The sequence below is a fragment of the Dipodomys spectabilis genome, unplaced genomic scaffold (genome assembly GCF_019054845.1).
Source record: "Dipodomys spectabilis isolate Male_0828 unplaced genomic scaffold, ASM1905484v1 ptg000043l, whole genome shotgun sequence".
In the NCBI taxonomy this organism is placed as follows: Eukaryota; Metazoa; Chordata; class Mammalia; order Rodentia; family Heteromyidae; genus Dipodomys; species Dipodomys spectabilis.
In genome coordinates this window covers 6100828-6113141 of record NW_024870720.1, presented here as the reverse complement: position 1 = coordinate 6113141, position 12314 = coordinate 6100828, and the positions used below count along the sequence as shown (strand labels likewise).

The window sequence follows — 12314 nt, the reverse complement described above, 5'->3', positions numbered from 1 at the left end:
TAGGTGCTTTGCCTTGTGGGGAAGTTAAGGTAAATATCCCAAACAGTTACTGTCACCTTTAAGTCCTAGTGGCCATGCTACCACCATCTGACAGTAAATGGTCCTATCAAGGAAATAGACTGTAGAGTGCGTATGTGTATGTGTGTGTGTGTGGGGTGGTGGTGGTGGTGGTGGTGGTGCTTAGCCTTGCACTCAGGGCCTCAAGCTCTCATAGGGCATTTTCAGTCATGGCTATGACTGTACTACTTGAGCTATACCTCATCTGGAATTTTATTGATTAATTGGAGATAGAGTCTTGTAGATTTTTCTGCCTGGTCTGGCTTTGAACCATGAACCTCAGATCTCAGCCTTCTTAGTACTTAGACTTACAAGCATGAGTCACAGGCTCTTGGCTAGAGATCATCTTTTGACTTATACATGAAGCACTATCTCTGATTTGGGGCTGGCCATTTCTAATTTCTTCTATAAAGACAGCAGAGCATCTGCTAGCTATTTCCATCCATGCCTCAGTACCCAGTAGTGGCTCACTAAATCTGCTGAAGTCCATCTTGCTATATCATGACAGAGCAGAAACTACTACATGGTACACATATTGGAGAGAAAGTAGGGACCATGAGGTGAGTGTGTATGTTTGAGTGAAAGCTAGTGAGAGATATGGGAGGGGCTAGAGCATCTTGTTTTATCAAGGACCCACCCCTGTGATGGCCACATGACCCCCTCACAACTGGCCATACCTCCCCAGCACTGTTATACCAGAGATTAAAGTGTGGCATGAGTTTGAGAGGAGACAAACCTTCAAACCAGAGCAGGTGGGAACATCTCTCTCCCCGAACAATCTGTGTTGCCTTATCACCTCATTTGTTTTCTCAGCTCTTCCAATATTGGCATAACCAAATGACCCATATACAATTTCCTCCGTTTGGAAGGAGGGGTTCCTGTTCCCTGCAGGACTTTGCCTAATACAGATAACATTCTGGCCCCAAGTGGCCTGGCTTAGGAGCAGTAGTGCCCTTGGATTCTGTAAAAACTGGTGTCATGTAACATATATGTGCTGCACTTGCTGAAAATCACACTCAGGGGAGGTCAACGTGGGGGCATCAAGTGTGGTTGGACTTAGCTCCTAAATCAATGGCACTAAGATCCCTTTCCCAACTCAGATCGGTCTGCTTTCCATGGAATGTCATTTCAGGAAAAGACTCCTTGCTTTCCTTGTGAGCTCCCATGCCCCTTTTTAGTAGACACTCTAAAATTACCACTGGGGAAAGTGTAAGCCATAAGGACCTGTACGCTATCTTCCACAGTGTCATCAATGGGTGTGAGAGGTGGCTAATGAATACCTTTAGATGTTCTTTATATCTGTGAAAATGTGTAAGGTGCTAGCTCCTTCCCCAGCATCTGGATGGCGGCAGGAGATGACTTTTAATATGTCCCTCATGCCTGCCTCAGAAATGCTCCACTTACAGCTTCTGAAAAATATCTGAACTCTTGGGATTGATTATCTAGATATCTCCAAGAGCTTGCATGCTATTGGTCTATTGCTTTCCCTTGGCACCTTTGTGAACCACAGATACAAAAATCCCTAAGTCCCTTATATAAAATAGCATAGCTTTTATATACTTTACATAGACTTTCCTTTATGTTTTGTTTTTGGTATAGGGAGAAACTTGCATCTAATTGAAATAATATGTGGGTTACTTATAATACCTAAGACAATATGAATGTTTTGTAATATTGTATTATTTAGGGAATAATGACAAGGAAGAAGCTTGCACAAGTTCAATACCAGTGCAGCCATCAAAGGCTTAACTACATACTTCACACTAACAGCACCTAATATTTTTTTCCAATACTTCCCATCAGAGTTTGGTAGCATCCAGAGACAAGAAACCCACAGACACAAAGGCCCAGGTACTCAGGTTGAGAAAATTTCAAAGTGGAGAAAGTGGCTAAGACCACACCGAGAGAATAAGAGAGAGAGAGAGGGAGGGGAGGAAGAAGGAGAGGGAGAGGGAGACTGAGGGGAGTGGGAGGGGAGAGGGGAGGGCACAATCTCACATACAATCAGATTCTCATCAAGGATATGGAATTACATGTTTTCCTCTAAATCCTGGTACTTGGGTAGAATCCTGTCCATGGAACAGCCAACAGACCATGCCCTTCACACCAAGTTCCGCACCAAGCAGACTAGCTGTAGTTGAAGTGGGGGCATGACTCCTTGAACCCGTTATGGATATGTTGTACTCTGGAAAATTCTCAGGGAATACCAACATAGTTTACCTGAACAGATGAGTTTAAAGTTTTAAATTGAATGATTTTTCCCCCTTTCGCTTCTGTGTCTTTCATATGGGACTCAGTGGACCTTCTGTCATGATCACCACCATCATAACAGCATCGTCTGAAAGAACTTGCTGCATAGCTCATTGAAGGCAGATCACAGCAGGTCACAGCTGGAGATGTGTGTGTGTGTGTGTGTGTGTGTGTGTGTGTGTGTGTGTGATATGCCCAGGGTGCCCAGGGTAGGGCACTGTTTGTAAGGCTAATTTGCCTGACTTTGGTTTAAGTTACAAAGCAAGGTCATCATTGCTGGTTCTAGAATCCTACAGTGATGGCTAGGTGTCCCTTAAAAGTCACATGTTGAAGCCCTAACCCCATATGTCTGCATTTGTGGATAAGGCTCTTAGGATGTAATTAAGGCTAAACAAGATCATAAGGGTACTATACTAATATGACAGAATTGGTGGCCAAGAAGAAGAAGAAGAGATGCTGAATGTGAGGTTCATGCCTGAAATCCCAGATAGTCAATAGGTAGAGAGAGGAGGATTCAGGTCCAAGCCCCCTCTACTCGGGACAAAAATTATTGCCACTCTATCTCATAAAAACAGGCTAGGAGTAGTGGCTCAAGTCTATCATCTAGATACAGGGGAGGCAGAGGTAGGAGGTCACCGTCAGAGGTCCACTTCAGGCAAAAGCCTGAGATTGTAGCTGAAAAATAAACAAAAGCAGAAAGGACTGGGAACTGTACTTGTAACATGGCCCTACCATACAGAATTGAACCCCAAAGTTTCTAAGTATAGTCAAAATGGTTCTTGCATTGAAAAGATGGAGCATGGTTTAGAGACCTTAAACATCCCGAGCACCTGCTGGAGGCAAGATGTTCTGCTAATTTCCAGGTGACAAAGGGGTAAAAGATCTCTTGTATTTGTTAAAGGACTCACGAACCACTCATGCAATATGTATTTCCTTAGCACCTATTAGGGGCCAAGTACTGAATTTGGTTCCAGGGCTCTAAGCAGGGTTTAGAGTCCAGAAAGAGAGAGCTTTTTGTGAAAAAAGATGACTAAATATAGAGTTAAAAGTACTAGATTAAATACATCAGGTAATGTGCTATATAGGCAAGTAGCTTGCTTATTAATTTGGGATGATTAGAAAAATCTTCTTGGTGAAGGTCAGTGCTTGCTTATTTCCACAGTGCCTTCCAGGGGGTTATTTGGAACAAAAGGCTATTTGGTAGTAATGCTACCTCCTCTACTGTCTTCCCTCAACCCATCCTTGCTTTCCACACACATTCCCATTGTCCTAGGTGAGGACGCCATCATTGCTTTCTTAGCTGGATTGCTGTACGTCTTCCCACTACAAATGTATCCTTCCAAAACACTGACCACACAAAAGTCCTAAGATCTTTCCAGATCACAAATCTGAATCCCTATCACTCCCCCGACTCAACATTTCATAAGTGTCCAATCCTCTCAAGACATTTAATAATGTAGCATAATGAAGGCCGTGGTAAAAATGTCAATCATAGGGCCTTTCCATGCTAGTCAATATCCTCATGACCTATGGATTCAGTACTTGTAAATTCACCTACTTGCTAGGGTTGAATTGTAACCCCCAAATCAATACTCACAGCACTGGTGTGCTCATTTGGGGACATTACACATAGAATGACCGAGAATGTGGTCTTGCTGACGTGGCTGTTCCTAGTTGAGCTCACATAAGCTGTCTACCGCCTCCTCTCAACCTTCGTACTATTTTCCTTCTGATTTACTTGTGCCACATTTTTGTATGTGGGTACCGTTCCCTCTCATGGTTTCACAGTTTAAAGTGGCCCAAGTAGTGCGCTGAAGTGCTATCTCCTGGTTCTAAGTTTAGGAAGTGCTGCGTTGAGCCTTACAGATGCTCTTTCGCTGTGAACATTTGAGCTAGGTGTGTTTAGGAATGCATCAGAGTGCCACAAGCCTCAAATTCACTAAGATAAATGTATTGGTAAATACACAGAAAGTGCTGGTGCGTTGATCAGGTGATAGAAAGATGATGAGAAGTGGGCAGGAGCTCAGGCTTGCATTTGTCCTGGTGAAAGGGCTTCTTCACTGCGTCTTTATTTTAAGCAACTTATACAATTGAAGCATAGTGAATTGTCAGACCTGACTGCAGTAACCCCTTTAGAGCCAATGAGGATCTTATAAAGTAAGGATAAAGTTTTTCCTAGCCCAAGCACAATCTTCTTGCATATCATCTCTTGTTTCTTTTCCTGCTCATACTAATCTTCTTTCAAATTATATGTTTCGGGATCAAGGACCTTGCTATTGACTATTTCCTTGGCCTCTACTTCACCTGCTGGTTTAGGCATCTCTTATGATAGCCCCACATTACCTTTTACTTTACCTTCGACAGAACTTAAATAGTTTTATTGTTTGTTGAGAGAACAAGTGAACGAAGAGCCAATAACCTGGCATCATTGAATGTGGGAAATTTGGAATGCTAAGAGAGAGTATCCTGTAAACATTACTTAATATTTACGGGTAACACTTGGTCCAGGATGTATCTGTGGGAGGTGATAGAAATGCAGCTGAAATGAGGACGAATAGAATGCACAAAAGCAAGATGGCTATCGGCCTATTGTATGGCATGATACAGAGGAGCTGGGAGGTCTCCAAACTGCAGCACACATGAACCTCAAAGGATGATAAGGCTCTGTACACAGCGGGCAGCCATGGGAACAAGGACAGTGACACATAGGCTACATTTGAGAAACAGCATGGGGGTAGGGGACATAGAGGTTGGATCCACTGGAGCCAAGTATGTAGAAGACATATGGTACTCAGATGGTGTTGAGATTTGGGCTAAAGATGGAAATGAAGAGGGAGTTGGAGAAAAGAGCCAGAGAGAGATCAGTAGAAGGAAGGTATTCATCACTGTGACAAATACTAAGGGAAACAATTTACAAGGAGGGGAAGATTGATTTTTGGCTTGAAGTTTGGTCTCAGAGGTCTCAGAAGAAAAGTCGGTTAGTCCACTGCATTGGGTCTGAGGCAAGGAAGAATATCATGGTAGTAGGATGGAGTCTCATGGTGAACAGGAAGCAGAGAGGGGCACAGCCAGAAGAAGGGGCCAGGAAATCCCCCACCCCCATCAAGGACCTACTTCCTCCTACTGACTAAAGTTTCTAGCACTCCCCAAAAGACCTGCAGGAGATATGTCATATGGAAGCGCAACAACAAGTCTGCAACCCTAGGACCTGGTTCTTAAACTTGAGGGGATACTGTAGAAGCCTGCAGGGCTAGGCCTCATCCCCAGAGCTTCTGATGGAGGACGTCTGGGATGGGACTGAGGAAAGGCATTTCCAACAAGTCCTTAGAGAATGCTTATGCTATGACAACCATTGTTCTGGGGACACGGAGTTTAGTGGAGAAACTGTTCAGCTGCCCAGATTGGAGGCAGACAGACCACAACTCTTTCAATGTGAAGGACTTGGTTGGATTATGCCTCATCAAGCAACAACGAGAATATGGGATTTCTACTGAAATCTGAATGCATCAGAAGTGAACAGGTTTGGGCAATTGCTCTGCTAACATAAATGTTTTAGTAAAAACTATAATGCAAAAAAAATATCTGAGGGTTGGGAAGGTGGCTCAGTGGTAGAGTGCTTGCCTCGCATGCATAAGACACTGGGTTCGGTTCCTCAGCACCACATAAGCAGAAAAAGCAGGAAATGGCACTGCAGCTCAAGTGATAGAGCACTAGCCTTGAGCTGAAGAGCTGAGGGACAGCAGGTTCAGAGTTCAGATCCCACGACTTACAAAAAAATAAAAAAATCTATATTACTGAGCGATAAAACAATTTAACGGAACATGGAAAGCATAGACTTTTTCCAAAACTGAGGCAAAATAAAACAGCTTACCTGTTGGGGAGATTGCCCATTGGGTTGCTCTTACAGTTTAACTTCTCTTCCTGCAACAACAAAGAAATGGAAGATTGAGGTCTGTTCATTACCTCCTTTTCACATCTGGCTTGCTGGATGGGAAGGGGGCGGAAGGCAGCCCTTCTTGAGGATCAGCGGCCATCATGAGGGGATGGAATTCATGGTCTGGAAGAGAGAGCCCAGCAAAGCAAGGGGTTTGGTATGTGTAGACTTGAGTTTGGACACCGGTCTCTTAGCAATCAATTAACAATTAGCTGAAATTTCACAGCTCCACTTATAATGAGATTGAACTGGCACATGTATATTCTTAATCCTGTGTGTGTGTGTGTGTGTGTGTGTGTGTGTGTGTGTGTGTGTGTATGGTAATTATTCAATAACTTGCAGCTACGAAGTAGGCTGGGTTGGCACAGGACCAGAAAGAGACAGACTGCATGGTTGTTAGAGGTTTGTTGATGGAATCCTGGAGCTGTGCATCAGCAGGAGAGCATATGGCCACTTAAACAGTAGTAAATAAGACTGTCCCAAACTTGGTGGGACCAACATGGCTTCGTGATAATGGCATATTCATGTCACACAGCTGCTGTATGATACAGCTGAAACCTCATGGGGCAGTTTTCCCTTAACCTAGGGAAGTCCCAACCCATTCCTTGAATTTTGCCCTTTCCCCCTCCGTAATCTTCCCATTAAAGTTTGCCTCTGAGAGGAGCTAGCTATTCAGTATCCCTGCTGAGAACACCTGAGGAGCCTCACTTTCCCAGGAGAGCACACACCCTTTCTCTTTGTTAGGATTCATTGTTCTTCCAGTTCCTTACTTTCTCTGCTCTCTGAAATCTTTTCTTAGATAGTGACAAGAACCTAGAAAAACTGAGTAGAGGGCTCCATTTTCTTAGCTCTGCGACCTCCCTGGCTCCACCGCTCCACCCAGCAACAAACCAAAGCCTGACTGGTAGTGTCTCTCAACATGAGGATTTACCTGGAGGATGAAGATGCACTCCAAGGAAAGAGGTGAGAAGACAGAATCGTAGGGTTTGCCCTTCTGTATGAAGGAGGTGGAGAGTTTTTGGCAGTAGAAGGAGCAGTAGAAACATCTGAGAAAAGAGCAGCCAGTCCCGTGCACCAAAAGCTCTGCATCAGGTAGAAGGCAATTTAAAAAACAGGAGCCTTGGGGCTGGGAAGCTGGCTCAGTGGTAGAGCGCTTGCCTTGCATGCCTGAGGCCCTGAGTTCGATTCCTCAGCACCACATAAGAAAAAAGCCAGAAGTGGCTCTGTGGCTCAATGGTAGAGCGCCAGCCTTAAGCTGAAGAGCTGAGGGACAGCGCCCAGGCCCAGAGTTCAAGCCCTACGACTGGACCCCCCCCCCCCCCCCCCAAAAGGGAGCCTTCTCTCCCTTCACTTTTATTGTATTCCTTGTAGAACAAATCCCAGGTCCACCTTTGTGGCCACATCCCTGTCTTACTGGAACAGGCCCTTATTTTGCCTGTGAATGATAGCATTTCCACAGAGAAGCCCTAAGGCCAACGCTATACTTTGAAAGGTGAGCAGAGATGTGAAGGTTAGAAACTCACACAAGCTGAGAATCCACACCATGTTTCCTGATCTCTTACCTCAGATAAATTGACTCCATACAACCTTTTGTTTTAGTTTTCAATAACGAACTGACCCGTTAGATGCTACTATTAGGATGTTGGTATAAGTAATGAGAAGTTATATAGCCTGTCGGATGTTAAGGATTGAGAGTATGCCATCTGGACAGCTTGTTCTCCTTGACTTGGCAAGAAACTTGTGTGGTGGGGAGTCAGATATTACAAGCAGTGATAAGTGCTTCAAGGGAAGCCAGCTGGATATGACAGATTTGTACGACAAAAGAAGGGAATTAGGTTGGCCATTATGGCTTAGTCTTACTACCATAATCCTAGCAACTGGGAAGATAGAGATTGGTGGTGGTGGGGGACTCACAATATGAGGTTAGTTTAGGATATTCCACTTCAGTCATCTCATGGTGCATGTAACGATGTGTACCCAGCATTCCAAGCTACAGAGAAAGCACAATGACTAGACGCAGTGGCACGCATCTGTCAGGTAAGCTACATGGGAAGCAGAACGAGGAGGATCATAGTTCAGGCTGATCTAGGCATACACAAACAAAAAAAAAGAGAGAAAAGAAGAAAGAAGGCCAGTCAGTTCAATTCCCAGTGCTGCCATGAAAAATAAGAAAACATATGACAAGCCTTATTACAAGTATTCTTATTTCTTGGAAACTGACCAATGAAAGGAAAGATGACGAGTCCACACATAGGGCGGTGGGAAGCGTATGGGCAGTTTTGAAAAGTCAGGCCCTGAGTTCAGCATTTTGTTGAAATGATAGACGAGAAGATGACACGGGGAAGGAGGTAGACAAGGCAGGCATCCAACTGCCTTCCATTAAAAAAAGAAAAGGTACAGATCCTCAGGGAGCGCGACAGAGCAGGTAAAAACAGAAAGCTCAGGGATGTGAAATAGCTGACCTGGTAAGTGGATAGTTTGGAAACTGAAGACAGCCCAGTTTAGATGCTAGAATCCGTAAGTGCCTGAGGAAAGCAGGAGTCAAGAGAGACAGGCTCAAGATCATATGGAGCATGCAATTCTCTCCACCTCTCTGTGCATTTGTTCCTGCAGACTTCGTGAATGGGGTTAGCAGAAGAAAAGTAAAAGCGGGCAGCTGCCATTCTGCTGCTCTTCCTCTTTCTCCTTCCCTCCCCACCCCCACCCTCCCTCTCTCTCTTTCTCTTTCTCTCTCCTTTTTCCCTTCCCTCTTTCCCTCTCTCCTTCTTTCTTTGCTTCCTGACTGATGTACTGAGGACTTGGTTCTCAGCTGGAGGATCTGATCATTGAGAGGAGATTGGATCTTGTAGGATCTAACCTAATCAATGGATTGACTTCTTGATGGAGTCTTAATGAGATGTCATTATTGGGAGGTGGTGGACAACTGGGAGATGGAGCTTAGTTGGAAGAAGGAGGTCTCTAGCGATGTGTCTTGGAAAGATACACCTCTATATAGAGGAGGACAAGACCTCCTCACCTCTCATTTCTTCTCATCACTACGCTATGCATCACTATGAAAGCATCTGTCATCACCTGTGCCTGGAAGGGAAATTTCTGAGCAAAGAAAGATGAGGGTAAATGACACTAACATTCACATGTGAGTGGCTCACTGGTCGGTCCTTCCTTCTTTCCTCTTTTTTCTTTCTCTCCTTCCTTCCTTCCTTCCTTCCTTCCTTCCTTCCTTCCTTCCTTCCTTCCTTCCTTCCTTCCTTCCTTCCTTCCTTCCTTCCTTCCTTCCTTCTTTCTTCCTTTCTTTCCTCAGTATGTTAAGCATGAATTGGCATGAACACTAGATGCAAGAATTCACTTTTCCTTGTACTTGGAAAATGCATTTAGTGTACCTTCTGCTTTCCTCTGATGGGTTTCCCCACCCTTACCCCCAATTCCCAAGCTGGAACAATATCTGAAGAGAAAGAAAAGATCTCACACAGTGCTGCTTTCTCTTAACAAGCTTTGCAAGCTTTGCAGCATCTTCCTTGGATATGGTTCAGCTGGGGTCGGCTCCTTATTCCAAGAGGAATTTCTGGTCCCCACACAGGCGCCTTTGTTGTCCGAGCTTATGAGAATTTAACCACCATTTCACATAAGGAAATATCTTTTCCTTTCCTTGTGTGAAGTCATGATCAAAGAAGACGGTCATCGAAATCAAGGAAACAAAACCCTGATTTATATCTCCAATTGCAGAAAGAAGAAACAAGGAAGATCCTCATTCCTTAAAGCACAATCATCCACAACACAGAGTGTAAAATTCACTCATCTGAAGGTGGATCTGAAAATTTAGTCCATGCTAAATTAGCTGTACTTAGTATATGAAAAGTTGTGCCAGATTACTAGCTCAATATATAGCTGAAGCTGTTACCAGGGTCTCCAGCCCTAATGCCTTGCTCTGGGTCCAAACACTTGCCTGCAGTGAGAAAGTTATGTATGAAAAAAATGGATTTATTTGCAGCTTTGGCCCCAAATGAGCAAATTTCTTAGTCTTCTCAGTCTTGCCTGCAGCTGTGTCATAACAAAAAAGAAACAAAAGCCAGGTAATACACAGATGGGAGGACCTTTTCTGGAGTCCGGTCCATCCCTTCCAACGCTAGCCTCAAACTCACCATCTTTCAGGTGCCAAGTATTTTAACTCAGTACCCAGCACAGAGAAGGTATTCAATAAATTCTTAGCTAACTGGACCTGAAGATCTAACTCTAACCTCCAACTTGGATTTAATGATAAAATGGTGGGATTGAGGGAGTAAAGACTAAGGAAAGCTGGTAGTCAATGCCACAGGTATGACAAAACCAGTATGGATTCCTATAGCCTTCCTGAAAATTAGTTGTGTCCTAATTACCTAGGATTCATGATGCCATAGAAATTAGTGTTCTCAGCTTATCTTCTTGGGTAAGTGCACTTAATATGTTTGTGTAAGACTGCAGCAATGACATTGAACTTAAAATTATATAATTTTTGAATGGAGCCAGGTAACTGCTTAAAGATAATGAAACAATTAAAAAGCATCATTCTTGAAGGATGGATTTTCAAAAATAAACACAAATAAACAGATACACAAATAAACTATTTTTGTATCCGTTATGATGTCACCTTGCTTTCTTAAATGCCATGGACAGGCAGGGGAGGGACAACCAGCTAACTAGTACTCCTTGCCCGAGAGCCAAATCCTGAGACCAAGAACTTGCTCGAGGTTTCCTTTCAGTATCGTTGATGACAAGTTGGCTTGTCCTAAGAAAAGAAAGACTTGAACATATCTTGAGTATTGAAAATAGAAAAGAAATATTTTGGCATGATCATCACTAGGAATATGTGTACTGTATGTATTTCCTGACCTTATGTGGCCACCCAGTTTCCAAATGCTTAGCAGATGTGACATATCTCTCCTAGGACACACATATGTAGCTTATCCAGGTATTATTTTTTTTATCCCTTCAGAAGCACAAAAAGAAAGCAATTTTCCAGAAAATACAGTTGTTTTCTTTGCGCTCCCTCCCTCCTTCTCTCCCTCCCTCCCTCCCTCCCTCCCTCCCTTCCTTCCTTCCTTCCTTCCTTCCTTCCTTCCTTCCTTCCTTCCTTCCTTCCTTCCTCTTTCTTTCTCCTTCCTCCCTTCCCTTCCTCCCTCACTCCTTTCTTTCCTTCCTTCCTTTAAAAATATTAGATATATAAGCATAAGCTGATGAGGGTAGTTCTCAAAATTTTGCAGGTCAAAAAAAAACCCTCTTGTTTTTATATAAGCTAAAATCAACAGGACAGCCCCACCTTCTGCAAGTGTGGAATGTAATGCGGAAACACAGATTGTGGAAACAGTCCAAGATTAATTAAAGTAGACATAGATAACTGAAGGTAAGAGAGTGCATATAAATATGGATGGCAAGTCACAGATTGAATGACTGTTTCTAGACAGTGGTGGTTCAAAAAAAAGTAAACAAAAGTAGAAGCTGTTAACCTACTTTTAACTTACTAAAATAAGTAAATTTGAGACTGGCTTAAATTCCATATGAATTTTTTTGGATGATATTTCGCTTTGAACTCAGGGGCTCATGCTTGCTGTAATGATTCTCTACCATTTGAGCCACCCCTGTAGCCAGCCTTCTGCTGACGTTTTTAAAGATGAAGTGTAGCAGACTTTTCTGCACAAGCTGGTTTCAAACCATGATTTTGTGGATCTCAGATAACTGAGTGGCTTATAGTAGTATTAGCTGGATATGGTAACATGTAAAGTGTATAAACTTACTATTCTTTGAGTAGAGGGGTGGAACTCTTACTACTTAAGCCAGCAACACATGGAAATCATCCTCTAACCTTCAATAGCACAATGTATCACTGCAAAATGCAGGACTTATTAGCAATCTGCTTTGGGGTCACTTGCATATTTCCTGATAGTCTTCAGCTGGAAAAAAAAGTCCCTAGCAGATGTGGCTGAAGTATTTTCTAGCTTCTCCCTTTAACAGTAGGATAAAACAGTATTTCCCTATGTCCAATAAGATTTTTTTTAAAAATGCTATATCAACTGTGTTCAAAATGTTGCCTCATTTTTGA

The 12314-nt window shown here is 43.3% G+C and overlaps 1 protein-coding gene across 1 annotated transcript in view; it reads right to left on the bottom strand.

Annotated features, from left to right (window-relative positions):
• CUNH4orf19 (chromosome unknown C4orf19 homolog) overlaps nucleotides 1–12314 on the bottom strand; it is a 65308-nt gene that overhangs the window by 12215 nt on the left and 40779 nt on the right. Inside the window, exon 2 of the mRNA XM_042678192.1 lies at nucleotides 6179–6228. The gene's annotated coding sequence lies outside the window, so the exon portion shown is untranslated. The remainder of the gene's footprint in view (nucleotides 1–6178; nucleotides 6229–12314) is intronic.